The sequence below is a fragment of the Lissotriton helveticus genome, chromosome 12, assembly GCF_964261635.1.
Source record: "Lissotriton helveticus chromosome 12, aLisHel1.1, whole genome shotgun sequence".
In the NCBI taxonomy this organism is placed as follows: Eukaryota; Metazoa; Chordata; class Amphibia; order Caudata; family Salamandridae; genus Lissotriton; species Lissotriton helveticus.
In genome coordinates this window covers 874443728-874458877 of record NC_136073.1, presented here as the reverse complement: position 1 = coordinate 874458877, position 15150 = coordinate 874443728, and the positions used below count along the sequence as shown (strand labels likewise).

Below are 15150 nucleotides of genomic sequence, written 5' to 3'. Positions count from 1 at the left end.
TCACAGAAGGCAGTGATCCAAACCACCATGGCAAATTTAATCACATGCATAACATACTTATGTAAAGTGCATGTTACATACACTTTAGGAACCCATTGCTTACCTTTCATAGTGCAGGCAAAGTTGGTTGCATATAACAGCCTTCGCACAGCAGAGTGGACAACTGAGCAACACCAGGTCAGCTTCAGAAGGCTGCAGAAAACAGTAAAAAAATTAGAACCAGAAACCACCATGTGCCCGCTTCAGAGTGCAATGGTAATTGGTACAAAACGTAGTAGATTTTCTGCCAAGTCAAGAGGGTGATCGATATAACAAGGGCCAAAGACTCCAGAGTGATGTCAGATGCCAGAACTCTAGGTGAGAGATCAAACCAACCAAACACCGCAGTGGACAGTACTACAGCCAGTTGACCCCCCGGGGCATCCCAAGGAAGACAGGTGGCGCAACATGCGGTCAGATGGGGCCACAGCAGTAGCACCGAAATCAGGCTAAACATTTACTTTTTTTAGTAAAGTTGTTTTATTAAAGTAAGAAAGCAGAATCAGATTAAAGGTGGAATATAAATGACAAGAGACAACAGGAAAGCGGCAGGATAAAGGCTTGTCTGGGTGGATGTTACTAGCACTCACCCAGAGAGTGGTATCCAAAATGAAAAGCAAACCGACCACAGCAGCTATCCCCTCATGTACACTAGCTGGAGAGAAGAACCAGGCACCATTAGTAGCAATGAACATGTGCTAGATGCCTATTCACAAAGGGAGGGGAGAGGGTCAAAAGATAATACAACTCCACAACCTAAAACCCCCCAAGGCAAAGTATACACACAAGAAGGGGTGGAGAGATTAGAATACAAGTGTAACAGGAGAATACATCTGTTTATCAAAACTGCCCTCACTCACACACAAAAGCGTGTGACATGCTTCATCATCGGGTCTGCTTACAAAACACCCTGGTGTAGCCACACTCAGGGCGGAGCATAAGGGAAGGGGTAAAAAAAATGGTGATAAGTGAAGTTAACGGGAAAGTGCTCTAAAACTGGTTTGTGGATACCAATCAGACCATTATTTATAGGCTCCACAACCAGGATTAAAAGAAAGGAGGATGGGTCGTGTTTAGAGGAAAAAAATTAGGTCCTCAAAACACCCCTCCTGGTACTGCTTGTGCCAACATGTTTCGACAGACTTAATGTGCCACAAAGGTCACCCCGGTCTTCTTCAGGACGTCTATCATTCCCAGTCCTGGTATCAGCCAGACCGCAATTCGGTCAGAGTGCCAAAATAAACAGGTCTCTCGTGATCATGACTTGACCACATGTGCTGGATCCACAATATTAAGATGGACTATCACTAAGATGAGCAGGTACTACTGGTCTGAAGTGGCGCTCGCAAGGGCACATGTGTAAGCCCTCCAGTCCTTACTGCAGCGATCAATATTCTTAAGGTAAACAAAATCGCATTTTCTGGCAATAGTAAATATACATTTTCAAAACTATCCTTCCACTGGGATTGAATTTGGGAACAGTTTCCCCATGGTCAATGTAAATTCAATTGTGAATGGTTTGTTAATTGAGGTACATCGTATAAACACATGACTTATCTTCAGTACTGCAGCTTGAATTGGATCGGTTCCTAGCAGATATGTGGACAGCTTCACCACCATCTGTGCTTCAGGAATTGGTGCAGCACCAAGACACAGAAGGCTGCTTCTAAGGCAGTGGGAGATCTGTAATAGAGAACAAGGAGAAATTGGTACAACGCTCAAATGGAGAATCCATTATTTTCAGGTGGGAAAGTGACCTAAAGATTTGTGCATATTGTACCAGCAATAAGGCTTTCCAGTCTCAAAGGTAGCTGCTCTCTGCCACAAGGGTTTCTCATCCAGGGAGGAGAGTATATTTCACTGCGAGATGCCAGAATAGAGGCGTTCTGTACGGCCCTTGGGTGCCAAAATTCAGGCTATCTCGAGAGAGGCGACAGACCAGCGCCAATTTCCGCCACCTCTCTGTAGACGTCAGCACTGCAGCCGGTTCCCCACATGGTCACCCCCCCAAAATTCCTTTGGTGGCCACATGGGGAGCCGGCTGCAGTGCTGAGGTCAGGCTTAAATAAAAGCCTTTTTTTTTAATTTAGTCATCACATAATAGAATTAGAAGTAAGAAAAAAAAAGGTAGAGAAAGTCAGAATACGGAGGACAGAAGAAAAAAAAAAAGACTGGAGAATTGCTCTAAAACAATATGAAAATTCTGTTGGTACTCAGTGGGTATCACAGATAGCCATCTTAGAAGTACTCAACCACCAAATAGTTTGCATCTAATGACTTAAGCAGACCAAGCTTCACTCGCCATTCCTCATGGGACACTCAAATAGGATTTGTATAGCAAAGCCAATCACCCACAGGGTGTCCAGGCGCTAAGCTTCAGGCTGCTTGGGTGGCTTCAGTTGAATAGCCAGGTTTTGACTGAGCTCCTGATGAGGGTGAAATCCGGACAAGGAGGAGGGAGGATGTTCCAGAACTTTGTGGCAAGGTAGGAGACACAGTGTCCTCCACTTTTGCTTTGGCAGATGCGAGAGGCGTTAGCGAACAAGACAAAATGCAGGAGTCTGGAGGGTTGGTGAAAGCTCATGCATTGGTTGATGTATGCTGGTCCTTTGTTGTGCAGAGATTTGTAGGTGCAAGTCAGAATCTTGACATAACATCATGAATGGGGAGCTAGTGGAGTTTCTTCAGATGAAGTGTGATTGGAATCCATCTGAGGTGGTAATGGGAGTCTGTCCAATGAGTTCTGAATGGTCTGCATGGACTTCAGATGTGTGGTAATTCCTGTGTAAAGTGAGTTTCCATAGATCAAGCAGCTGGTAACATGGGCTTGAGTCCCTGTCAGCTGCGGGGGAGGGGAGTAATTTAAAGATTTTTCAGAGCATGCACAGTATCGGGAAGCAAGCGGAGGACACAGATTTAGATTCTCCATGGCGAGTTTACCGTCCAAGATGATGTTGAGGTTTGAGGCATGGTCCTTTGGCATGGAAAAAGCCCAAATTCTGCAAGTCACCAGGACTTTCTACATGGAGGGGTTCACAACTAGTACTTCAGTCTTATCTGTGTTAAGCTTGAGGCAGTTAAGATCCAGTTAGAAGGTAGCAGCTTAAATGCTGGACCACACACCTTTAAATGGCACATGCAAGTATTGCAGTCACCATGTCGCAACAAGACCAGCATTAATAACCACTGCAAATATAAGCCGTTCACATGGGCTTTCCAAGGTAAATACATGGTCATTCGCAGTGAGCCCAGGCAATTGCCATTTTGAACTAATGTGGTCATAGCCACTACATGATCAGAGGTAATAGCCAGAAACATCCATGGCTTGGTTAGCATCTGCATAAACGATTTTAGCCTCATCTTCAGGGTGAAGTTACAACCCAAATAAAATCTCTTCCTTCAAATGTTACAAACCCTGGGTTGTCAACTGGCTTCTGACAGGCAGGGCAGTATTTCACACTGACAGTTGTAGTAAAAGAGCCCCAAAGTTCAAACGTTTTCCCACAAGAAGCTGCTTCACAACACCAGGCCTGACTTAAATGGACTAAGGAGAGACTTCTTTTTTTGTTTACATTGCCCTCAAACATCCAAGTCAGCCTTTCTGCACTTCCATCTCCCGTATAGAAGCCTTGAAAATAGGGTGAATATAAAGTCTACTCCATTACCAATCCTAAGATAGCAGGACACTGCCATCTAGCATACAAAACCATACTGGACGGGCCGAGCACAGCTGCAAGGATATTCCACTTACAGGTTCTATTAGGAACTTAATTCCTGCACGGTCACCAGAGCACAGCTGCAAGGATATTCCACTTACAGGTTCTATTAGGAACTTAATTCCTGCACGGTCACCAAAGTTACCCCCACCCTACTTTACAAGTGTACCACCCTGGCACCACAAGCTTAGATCAGGTGAAGTGAGTGAAATGCTCTAGAGCAGCAGTATTACAGGTTGTTGAATGCCCTGCAATAGTTCACCCGGGGGCAGAGACTACCAGCGAACTGCAATGTACAGCCTGGAAAAACGATTTAAGAATGCTGGGTAGGGACATCAAAGCCAACTCCCAACATAAATTACAGGATGAGTGGGTCACTCGCTTATAATGTCCCAGAAGCTATTGCTAGAAGACCTACAAGACATATGCAGGATGCGAATGTCTTGCAGCGCCCAACACTCCTAATAGCTTAACAAACCACCAACATTTGTATCGAGGCACTCACTAGGCAAGACTGGTACATTTGCTTTTGCACGATCACAACCTGCATTCCTAATTAACCCCATGCAGAGCAAAAAGTACAGGGATGTAGCTTCGGAGGTGGAGGTGTTGCACCCCGTAATAAAAGTAGGCTTTGGTAAATAGTTGGGTACAGGTACTTTAATAGGTATAGAGTGTCTTGGATATCACAAGGAATGTTTATATACACAGAAAAAGTGTACTGTCCCTTTCTCGTTTTTTGAAAGTTTTAAAAAATGTTGGTAAGCTTACAAAGCACCGTTTACCCTCACTTAGTTACCCCTACCAATCTGCATTCCTCTCCCTTACCACTCCCCCTCTTATGCACCCAGTCCTATCTATACTTCTATTATAAAAGAAGAACTTTGAACCTTTGAGGCGGGTAAACTCGGGAACCACAGCGCCAATCCACACACCCGATACATCAATCATTGTAATCATCAGTGTGTGCAGATGGACATAGGCTATATAAACGTATACGTTATTAAAAAAAATTACCGAAAAAAAAGAAGTCCCTTGGAAGAAGCGCCGGCCGCGACGTGCGGAGCGCGTGGAGGAGCGGCGTCCAGGAGCGCGAGGAGGACCATCGGACATGGCATGGGGAGGAGCGGCGGACAGGCGGTGAGGAGCGGCGGACAGGCGGGGAGGAGCAGTGAGCGGCGGATGAGGTAGGTTATTTATTTAGGAGCGGTGAGCAGCGGAAAAATGAAGCAAAATGAAAATCGTGAGCAAGAGGAAGCAAACGGAGCATTACAAAAGTGAGCCAAAAGGTGCATTACAGGAGGAAAAAGTTAGGTGTGCAGGTTACAAAAGCGTAGAAAGTAAACAGAGGTATAGGAGGAAAAAGTGACGTGTGCAGGTAGCAAAGGGAGCAATAAAAAAGTGAGCCAAACGGTGCATTACAGGAGGAAAAAGTTACGTGTGCAGGTTACAAAAGCGTACAGAGTAAACAGAGGTATAATACTGCAATATATGGAGGAAGGCTCTGGGGGACCCACGGACAACGTCGGGGCGGGCGGGGGCCCTGAAGCCTAAGTGCTCCCAGACAACGTCGGGACGGGCTGCTAGTTATAATGTATTTTAACCTTATATGTCCGCATGAATGTTGAAAAATCTGAAGTCCCCACTCAATCTTATTGACCAAACTACAACCCTGAGATGTGTGGATTAGAACAGATACATTGTCCAGAACCCTGGTCTTCCTAATCTTAGATTCATTTTATAGGAAAGTTGAAACATTCTGGGCTTAGTTTCGCTGCCATTCCTGGAGATCAGTGCTCATGGGATAGGCCACGAGGACCAGTCCTTTGCAGTGGGCAAGTTGTACTTTTTCCCTTGTTAGGTCAGCTTCAGCCAGTCATGAAGGTCAGACACTGCACCCAAGGGCAAGGTCGAAGAAACATTAACCACATCGCTGCTTGAGATATTCCTCTGCTGTGCTGGACAGCAATAAACAGGTGTGGACATGACGAGCTCAGCTCGTCATAAGCATAAGAGCACTGTGCCTCATGACGAGCTCAGCTCGTCATGAGCATGGAAGGGGTTAACAAAGTGGTAGTAGCTGAACACGCAGCCTTCAGGACCCTCCATGGCACTAGTGAAGGTTAAGATTTCCAACTCTACAACCAAAATTGATGAATATAGGGAACCAAAGATAAAGGGACAACTCCCCCAAAAAAGTTTACTCCTTACCACTGGGAGTATGTATGTGAATTTCAGATCCAAGTGATGAAGCCCACTATTTGCTTCTGGTGGAAAGTGGATGCAAGGATCCTGTGTAAAGGCTGGCCCTTAACCCACAAGACTAGTGAAGGACTTCACTGGTAGTCACCAATTTCAATATTTTGGAATTAGCAGATCCAGTTATAATTATTGAAGCTAACTGGATACTCGTGAAGGGAACTTTCCTTGTCTGAGCTGGAAGGAGAGCACTCGCCAATTCAAATAAAAGCTTGTCAAAACAATCACACCACTGTCACAAACTGGCAGTCAAAAAGGCCATTTGGGAGAAGGTTAATGGTTAACTATTGTACGTAAAAGACTAAGGGCCAGATGTAGGTAATTCTGTTTTACTGATTCTAAAAATACCGAATTTTACTGATTCGGTATTTTAGAAACGGAAAATGGGATGTAGCAAAAATATATATATATATATATATATATATATATATATATATATATATATATATATATATATATATATATATATATATATATATATATATATATATATAAATAAAGAAGTCAGTAAAAATTACAGATTCGGTAAAATTCGGAATATCCGATTCGGTAATACTGAATCGGTAATTCCCATTCATTCCTATGGGCCTGGTTGCCCAAAAAATTAATGAGAATTACCGATTCGGTAAATACCGAATCGGAGATACAAAAAACAAGCAATTGAGCTAACAACCAATCACGTGCCTCCATCCCACCCCTGAACCAAGCAACAGAGGAACCAAGCAATCCTGAGCATCCACCCCACAACCAGGAAGTGGCCCCACCCATGCAGGTGCAGACTAACATCCAGGAGAGCTGTGAGACACTGACTGGCTGTTCTGAGCTGAGCAGTGCAGGATGGATTCACAAGACTCCCAGAGGGAAGGTGCTGACCGGAAAAGAAAACTAAAGTTCAGCACAGGTGAACTGCAGGTGCTGGTGGAGGAGGTGGTAAAACACCACACCCAGCTGTTTGGAAAACAGTCTCTGCAGGTAGCAGAGGATGTGAAGAGGAATACCTGGCTGGGTATCCAGGCTAAGGTTAATGCCATAGGGGTGACTGCAAGAGAAGTGGATGACCTCAAGAAAAGATGGTATGATCTGTGGATCACTACTAAGAAGAAGTTGGCTTCACAGAGAAAAGAGGCCAATATCACAGGTGGAGGAAGGAACAGGCACCTGACCTTACGGATCTTGAACAGCTAGTGGAGTCCACCCTGGAGCCAGAGAGCATATTTGGGATTGGTGATGCCGACAGCTCAGCCCGAGCTGCAACAAAACAAGGTAAGGGACATGTCCATAATTCCTCCCCCCTTGCCCGTCTCCCTTCCCCAATGTGACTGTGTTACACACTCCAGTACAGGTTTTTGTATCCACCAACAATGCATCATGGGAGTGGTAGTCATTTCAACATACATCAGTGCAGTCATCATGAAACAAAGCAACACACTACATTTAGAGGCAGTTGAGGACCATGAAATTGTGTGACTGAATTGTAATTTAATATTGAAATACACGGTGAAAGCACCACTAAGCCAATGTCCATATCTGTCCACAGGAGAGTCATCGCGCTCTATGTGCCACATTGTAACGTCTCACTCCTTGTAGATGGATTCAAGTAGGGGGTAAGGACAAAGGACCGCACAGCATAAGCGCTATCGCCTAGGTGGAAGAGAAAGTGCCATGAGTTACATACTCAAAATACATTCAAGTGCATTATCAATCAGGGTGTGTCAGTTATTTACCTAGCAGGGATCCTTCCCCAAAATCACCGGCAGCAAGGCGTGTGTAGATACCACTGTTCTGGAATATGTACGAGTCGTGGGTGCTCCCCAGGAATTTCACCACAATGTCTGTTATGATGTTGCCAGCGTTTCATATCACCTGCACATTGATTGAGTGGGTTGACTTTCGGTTCCTGTAGATTTATTCTGTGGCTGCAGGTGGGCAGATTGGGATGTGGGTGCCATCTATACAACCTATGACGTGAGGGAACTGTGCCAGTTGATCGAACTCAGTTTTGGTTCTGAGCAGTTCCGCATGTGTCAGGTAAGCTGATGTAATGATGCATTCTCCACATCATGGCCTCCAGGAACTTACGGAAGAAACGAGACAGGCAGCTCTGGGACACCCCACCTACCGCAGCAATCGCACTCTGGTAACTCCCAGATGCGAGCAGGTGTAGGCTACAGAGCACCTGCACATGGGGTGGGATGGTATGCGCCCTTGGTGTTGGGTGCTCCAGTAGTGGGTCGGATTTTCTAGTCTCAAGAAATGTAGATCTGAAAGTGGTCTGTTTTTTGGCCTAAACAATTTTATAGTTTGTAGGATACATGGAATTTTATGATAGAGTGAGATAGTATCTTAAGCACCGAGATGGCCAGGTTCATCTATTGAGAAGAAAGGAGGGGGGGGGGGGGGTAAGAACACTTTCTGGGAAAGTTGTATTTCATCGTACCTCACGCTACTAGGAGTAAAATGCACCAGTAACGAGAACGTTTTTTTCAGTTAGGATTTTTTTTGCAGTTTTCAGGCCTCCAACACCCCTTGCCTCCCTGGGTGCACAATTGCTGCAGTAGATTCAGTCTGCATGTGTCCTTCCTGTCCGTGTTCATGGAGTCTGGTTACAAAGAGCCACGTTGTAGTATGTAACCGAAGACTCCTTACGTGTCACAGTAAGCTTTGACCACATGGATCAGTACCAGTGTTGCCGATTATTCAGGACTACGGTTTTAATGCCATCACTTCGTTCTTTCCTGAAAATGCTCTGCAAGGACAGCCTCAAAGAGAGTAACTCTTGAAGGCTGGCTAAACACCGAGAATCCCAGGCCTGGAGACACTGTCTCGGTGGCAGTCACCAGATTTCTCAGATTCACTTCAATTGGAGAAATAAAAGTCATGAGCAGACCAATTTTGTGGATAGTCCACAAAACCCATAGGGAAAGAGCAGACGAATGGCTAAGAGAAAGCAGTTCACCGACTTATCAAGCTTCGGAGGAGAGGTCACATGTGGAGTAATGTCCACAGGCAAGGCCCACTAAAGAACAAGCCAAGTCCTCCATGGCCCAGACTTCCATGAAAGGACAGAGCCACAGAAAAGGAGAGGCTGGGAACTGCAAATGCAGAGTTTACCAGCGTGTTACACTGCACCGCTGCAACAACCTGAAACAGAGAAGAACAAAAAAAGTTAAAGGAAATTCAAACTAGAACACCAGATCTTCCAAGCAGTCAACTCAATTTGTGGAAAAAGTGGACAAAGAAATTTCACTTGTGAAAATATGCATCGGTCTCATCAGATACGATAAGCTTCTGAAATGATGTTACAGGAGACCAAGAACCAGCTACAATCCTGTATGGAAACAAACATTACAATGCAGTACATCTTGAAAGGAAAAAGATGGAATTTCCACACCGCGCTCCCACTGAAACCCAAGACCACCCTCTCATAATCCGAGAGAATTGTGCCCCCTACACAAACATCTACCAAGTGAAGTCCCTTGTACTGGGATGATGTTGGAACAGAACCACAAAACGAGGAATGTTTTTCTTACTAACAGCCCCTAGAACGTAACCGAGGCAGGTGCCTAGCCAGGAGACACAGCGAACACCAACAGCTGCCATTAACTTTTCTGGGGCGCCTTCTCCCAAATTTATAATCGTTCTTCACCCTTGAAGCGCCTCACACAACTAGAAATGACACGTCCTCTAGCTGAACTCTGTTCTAAGCAGTCCGGACCATTTGAGAGATAACCTTTCAGCAGAAAACACCCTAATTTGAGCTCCATCCCAATAAACTAACATTGTTGCCTTACCTTGGAGCCGGACTCCTGCGTTTCACAAAACAGTGTGGGGGGGGGGGGGGGGGGGGGGGCAAGTCCTCTTCCACCTTTAACACCGGTTCCATCATCACGCACTGCAAACTCAGGAGAAAAAAACTTGTTAATTGCATTTACAAGAGACAAAACAAAGCAATCTTTCAAATTTCAATCATCTGCATTTCAGACTACCCCTAAATTCACTCTTTTCCTTGCAAAACCAAGTACAGCTGCTCTGTAACCATATATTAGAATTTAACGTACTAAAATGTATAGACAACTCCAGCTTTCCCAGACCGGGGCTTCCTTCCAAGGGAGCATTTTTTTTTTTTTTTTTTTTACAAGTGTCATTCCAGTTTCTTAAATTGAACTACAACTCTCAGAATACAGTCTTGTATCAAAAAGAAAGGAGATCCCTTGACGAGTCATACAACTGGAATACAAAATAGTTTTTGGGGAGAGAACAGAGAGAAGCATTTAGCAATGGAGTAAACACACATTTTTATAAGAAGCACCACAATACAAAATAAACATTTAATCTCAAAACAGCCAGGGCGGACACACATAAGAAATTATTAAACAGATAAAAGTATGTACAGAACAAAATAACGTTTACTTGAAAAACTAATAAAACAAGGTCGAGGGGAAAATAAACGGTGTAACTAAGACTTCAAAAGAAATTATGATAGCGTCTCAAAGTCAAACATTGCAACTTCAAATACATCTTCAAAACAATATTGAACACTACACAAGCAACAGTAAAATAAATGAAGGATTAACGAAGAATATATAACACAAACATACCACCGACTAACGCATCTCCGTAAAACGCTGTTTTCAGCCTTCACCGCGTCCTCCAGCGATAGGAAACGAACTTCAAATCCATAAACGACAAATAAAGAAAAGTTAAGTACGAACACCAAAACGGGCCACCGAGGGCGCTCGGTAAGTAATTGAACTCAATAAGAAATGCGAAAAACCTAAACTGCACATACACGGTACTTGCTACAACAGAACCACAACTTCTAGAACCTAAAACAAATAACCACAAGACACAAACAAAGTCACCAGAACAAGCCGGGAGCAGCCGAGTTGAAACCTATAGTGCAGGTGAGACACGCGGTCACGTGGCCACCTTTGGACAAATCAGAGGCTCTCCGGTGATTACAAGCCACGCCCATTGCGGTCACGTGGCAGTCTCATGGCCAATCCGAGGCTTCCCTGGGATCTTGGCGGGAGCGAGGAGGAGGCAGGTGAGCGCGAGGGATGGAGCCAGGCGAACCATGCAGGCGTCACTGATTGGCTCCTGAGTGAGAGCGCGGGCTGTGATTGGCCACGTAGTATTTGAGTGATACAGCACCTGTCTTCTAGGTACCTGAGGGTAGGCGAGGTGCCATGGAAGTGGAATTCTCTCAGGTCGCAGGAGGCTGGCCCTATCACTGTGGGTCTTTAACTCCTCCGATGGTTCATTTAAAAAGGGGCGTGTCTCGTGCACAGTTTATTGACCGGGGATCTAAGGGAAGTAGCCCTGGAATGGAGTGAGAATATAGGAAAGTGGGGGGACGGGTTAGGGTTGTCAACTGCCTCTATTTCTTCAGCTCGTGCTCGCTCATCCTGGACTTATCTTTGACAGTCTGAGGCATTCTGGGAGTTGTAGTCTTGGTTCATCTGCATTATGCAGCACTGAACAAGGAAGGATTAACCACGCTTTGTAAAAGGAAAGCTGGGTGTGCATTAGTGGGTCTCAGACTGAGATGTCAGGCAGGGACGTCCCAGCCCCCCCCCCTCCCCCTTTTAGCAGCTATAGCAGTGGTGGGGTTCTTGATGGACCTCTTCTGCCTGCAACCGGCACACAAAGGCTCATAATGAATGCGAAAGGGTGGGAGAAAGAATGGATGGATTTAGAATCATGGAGGAATGGGTGAGTGAAAGGGTGGATGGACAGATGCATGCTGAATGAGTGAAAGGGTGGATAGACGGATGCATGCTGAATGAGTGAAAGGGTGGATGGACATATGCATGCTGAATGAGTGAAAGGGTGGATGGACAGATGCATGCTGAATGAGTGAAAGGGTGGCTGGACAGATGCATGCTGAATGAGTGAAAGGGTGGATGGACAGATGCATGCTGAATGAGTGAAAGGGTAAACAGATGGATGAGTGACTAAAAGGATGAAAGGGTAAATGGAGTTATTGAAAGGCTGGGTGGATGGACGATTGAAAGGGTGGTTGAGTGAAAGGATGGATGAGTAAAAGGATATATGTAATGATAGATGAGTGAAAGAATAGATGGATGGGTGAAAGGGAGAGTAAGCGGATGGCTCGATGAAAAGATGGACAGATGGATGAGTAAAAGGGTAGATGGACAAATACACGAGTGAAACGATGGATGAATGAAATGGTGGATGGATGATGAGAGGCAGTATGGATGAATGGATGAAAAGAAAGGCTGAATAAATTGATGGAGTGAAAGGGTGGATGATTGAATGGATGGGTCTAAGGATGGATGTGTGAAAGTGAGAAAGGATAGATGAGTGAAAGGGTGAATGGATGAGTGAAAGGGTGTATGAATGGATGGAGGAGTGAAAGGATAAATGGATCGAGGGGTGGGGTGAAAGGGGGGAAGGAGTGAATAGATGAGTGAGCGAAAGGATGGATGAGTGAATGGGGAGATAGATGGTTGGCTGGATGAACGGTGGACAATGGATGAGTGAAAGGATGATGTAAGCATGGATGCGTGAAAGGGAGGATGGGTGAGTGAAAGGATGGAGGATGAGTGAAAGGGTAACTGGATCAATGAGTGGATGAAGTAAATGGGTGGAGGGATAGAGTGAAAAGATGGATGAGTGAAAGAATGTTTATAAGGATGGATGAGTGAAAGAATAGATGGATGAGTGAAAGGGAAGGTAGATGGCTGGATGAAACAGTGGATGGATCATTGAAAGGGTGAATGGATGACGGATGAGTGCATGGGTGGATGAGTGGATAGAAGAGTTGAAGGGTGGATGGGTGATTAAAAGGATGGATGGCTGAGTGAAAGGAAGGATGGGTGATTGAAAGGATGGACGATATATAGATAAAGGGAGTGATGGATAAATGGAAGGATGGATAATGAGTAAAAGGATGGATATGCTTGATCGATAGGTGATGGATGGATAGATTAGGATGGGTGGGCAGATGGATGGAATGGTGACAAATTGAATGTTGGATGAAAGATGGAATAGATAACTGAATATACAGGTTACATGGTGGATATCAGTGGGTAGATTGAAGAATGAATAGATAGATTCTTGGATGGAAAACACAAGCAACCTCTTCTAGGAAGGGTCATGATGACTTGCTTTGCTTGGTTGGTGCCATAAGATCTTTGGTTCAAAGGAGAGTGGGGGGGTGTATTTAAGTTTTTCGGCCTACTTCCTTGATGTCAGGTTTAGAAATATCTGTTATCAGATAGGGGTTTCTTTTGTAACAGGTGTGAAAAAGCAGCTTTGACTCCCAAGACTTTCGATGCCGCTTGGTGCTAACCACCTCTAAATCACATAAGAATAGCGATCAAAATAACGAGGCAGGTGCTGGGAATTGGAGGGAGAAGAACAAGTTTATTTCTCCGGAGGAGAACACATCACATCGGACACCGGGGCTATCGTCAGGAGGTGCTCTAACTGCATCTCTGTGGCATGGCCTTTTATACCTTTTTTCGTCATTTTATTACATAGTGAAACATCCTTAGAATCCCCGCCTTAAGCTACTTCCCACACAAATACAGCAGCTGTCGTCCCCTCTCCCAAGTCTAACAGATGATCGATATCTTGCAGCTGGCCATTCCGACAGGATCTGTAAATGCGTGGGATCGGTCAGATCTAAGGGTTCGTGCTAGTGATTAGATCAGACTTCTTTGTTAGTGCTACAAGTCCTGCCGTGTAGGGGAAATAAACTATGTCTGCAGGGGTCGGTTAGTGCCTGAGACCGGACTGAGTGGCCAGGTGCAAGGAAGGAGGTTATAAAAGGGGGCTTGCCTGTGCATGGAGGATGAAAGGATAAGTGGGTTTGGAGCGGGAAGTGACTCCGGGGCATTGTCAGGCTGACAAGGTTTTACGACCCTAGTACATGTGTTCAGGCATAGTCAGAGCACTGGGGATGATGGCGAGGTCACGGTGAGACATAGGTGACCAGCAGTGAATGAAATGGCTGCGATATCTACAATGGTTGCTGCTTACGCGCACGCAGAGGCCCTTGCTACGCAAGATGGCGCCGGCAATGTTTCACAATCTTCACTTTGCTCTCAACAGTGGCTGTGGCGAACATAAATGAACTCCGCTTATGTATACCTAAAGTTTATCGATTTCCACACAGGTGCTTCAATCCCCAGACAAGATGTGTTCACTTTACTAAAAAAGTTTTAAGGTTGACACAATACACACACTAACAAATATGCGCTCTCAGTGATGCACTCCCATTACAAAGCAGGGACACCAGTCGGTATAGGGCAGCACTTTTATTGTGGCTAGATCATGTCGCAGACAGTGACTTAAAGGGGTAGATACTGAGTACCAGCACTTAATCAATTTGAAAGAGAGAGTACCAGCACTGGTGTGTTACTTGTAATGGGAGAGTACCAGCACTGGTGTGTTACTTGTAATGGGAGAGTACCAGCACTGGTGCATTACTTGAAATGGGAGACTGCCGGCACTGGTGCATCACTTGTAATGGGGGAGTACCAGCTCTGGTGCATTACTTGTAATGGAAGAGTGCCGGCACTGGTGCATAACTTGTAATGGGAGAGTACCAGCACTGGTGCATTACTTGTAATGGGAGAGTACCAGCACTGGTGCATCACTTGTAATGGGAGAGTACCAGCACTGGTGCAGTACTTGTAATGGGAGAGTACCAGCACTGGTGCATCACTTGTAATGGGAGAGTACCAGCACTGGTGCATCACTTGTAATGGCAGAGTACCAGCACTGGTGCAGTACTTGTAATAGGAGAGTACCTGCACTGGTGCGTTACTTGTAATGGGAGAGTACCCGCACTGGTACATCACTTGTAATGGGAGAGTACCAGCAATGGTGCAGTACTTGCAATGGGAGAGTACCAGCACTGGTGCAGTACTTGTAATGGGAGAGTACCTGCACTGGTGCATTACTTGTAACAGGAGAGTACGAGCACTGGTGCATTACTTGTAATGGGAGAGTTCCAGCACTGGTACATTACTTGTAATGGGAGAGTACCAGCACTGGTGCATCACTTGTTTTTTTTTGTTGTTTTTTTAGTCCTCATACCACCGTAAGCGTCTGCAATTGTAACATGATAGACCCCATCAATCCTACGCACCCTGGGTCCATG

The 15150-nt window shown here is 45.2% G+C and overlaps 1 long non-coding RNA gene across 4 annotated transcripts in view; it reads right to left on the bottom strand.

Moving 5' to 3' along the window:
• The window catches only part of LOC144799789 (uncharacterized), a 625907-nt gene that overhangs the window by 60990 nt on the left and 549767 nt on the right, over positions 1-15150 (bottom strand). For 2 of the 4 annotated variants that reach the window (XR_013603870.1, XR_013603871.1), the window contains exons 4-5: positions 1599-1722; positions 104-194 (exon numbers count right to left, since the gene is read on the bottom strand). This is a non-coding gene — a long non-coding RNA (uncharacterized LOC144799789). Of the gene's footprint in view, positions 1-103; positions 1723-15150 lie in introns of all 4 variants that reach the window. The other 2 variants (XR_013603873.1, XR_013603872.1) reach the window with 2 other exon arrangements.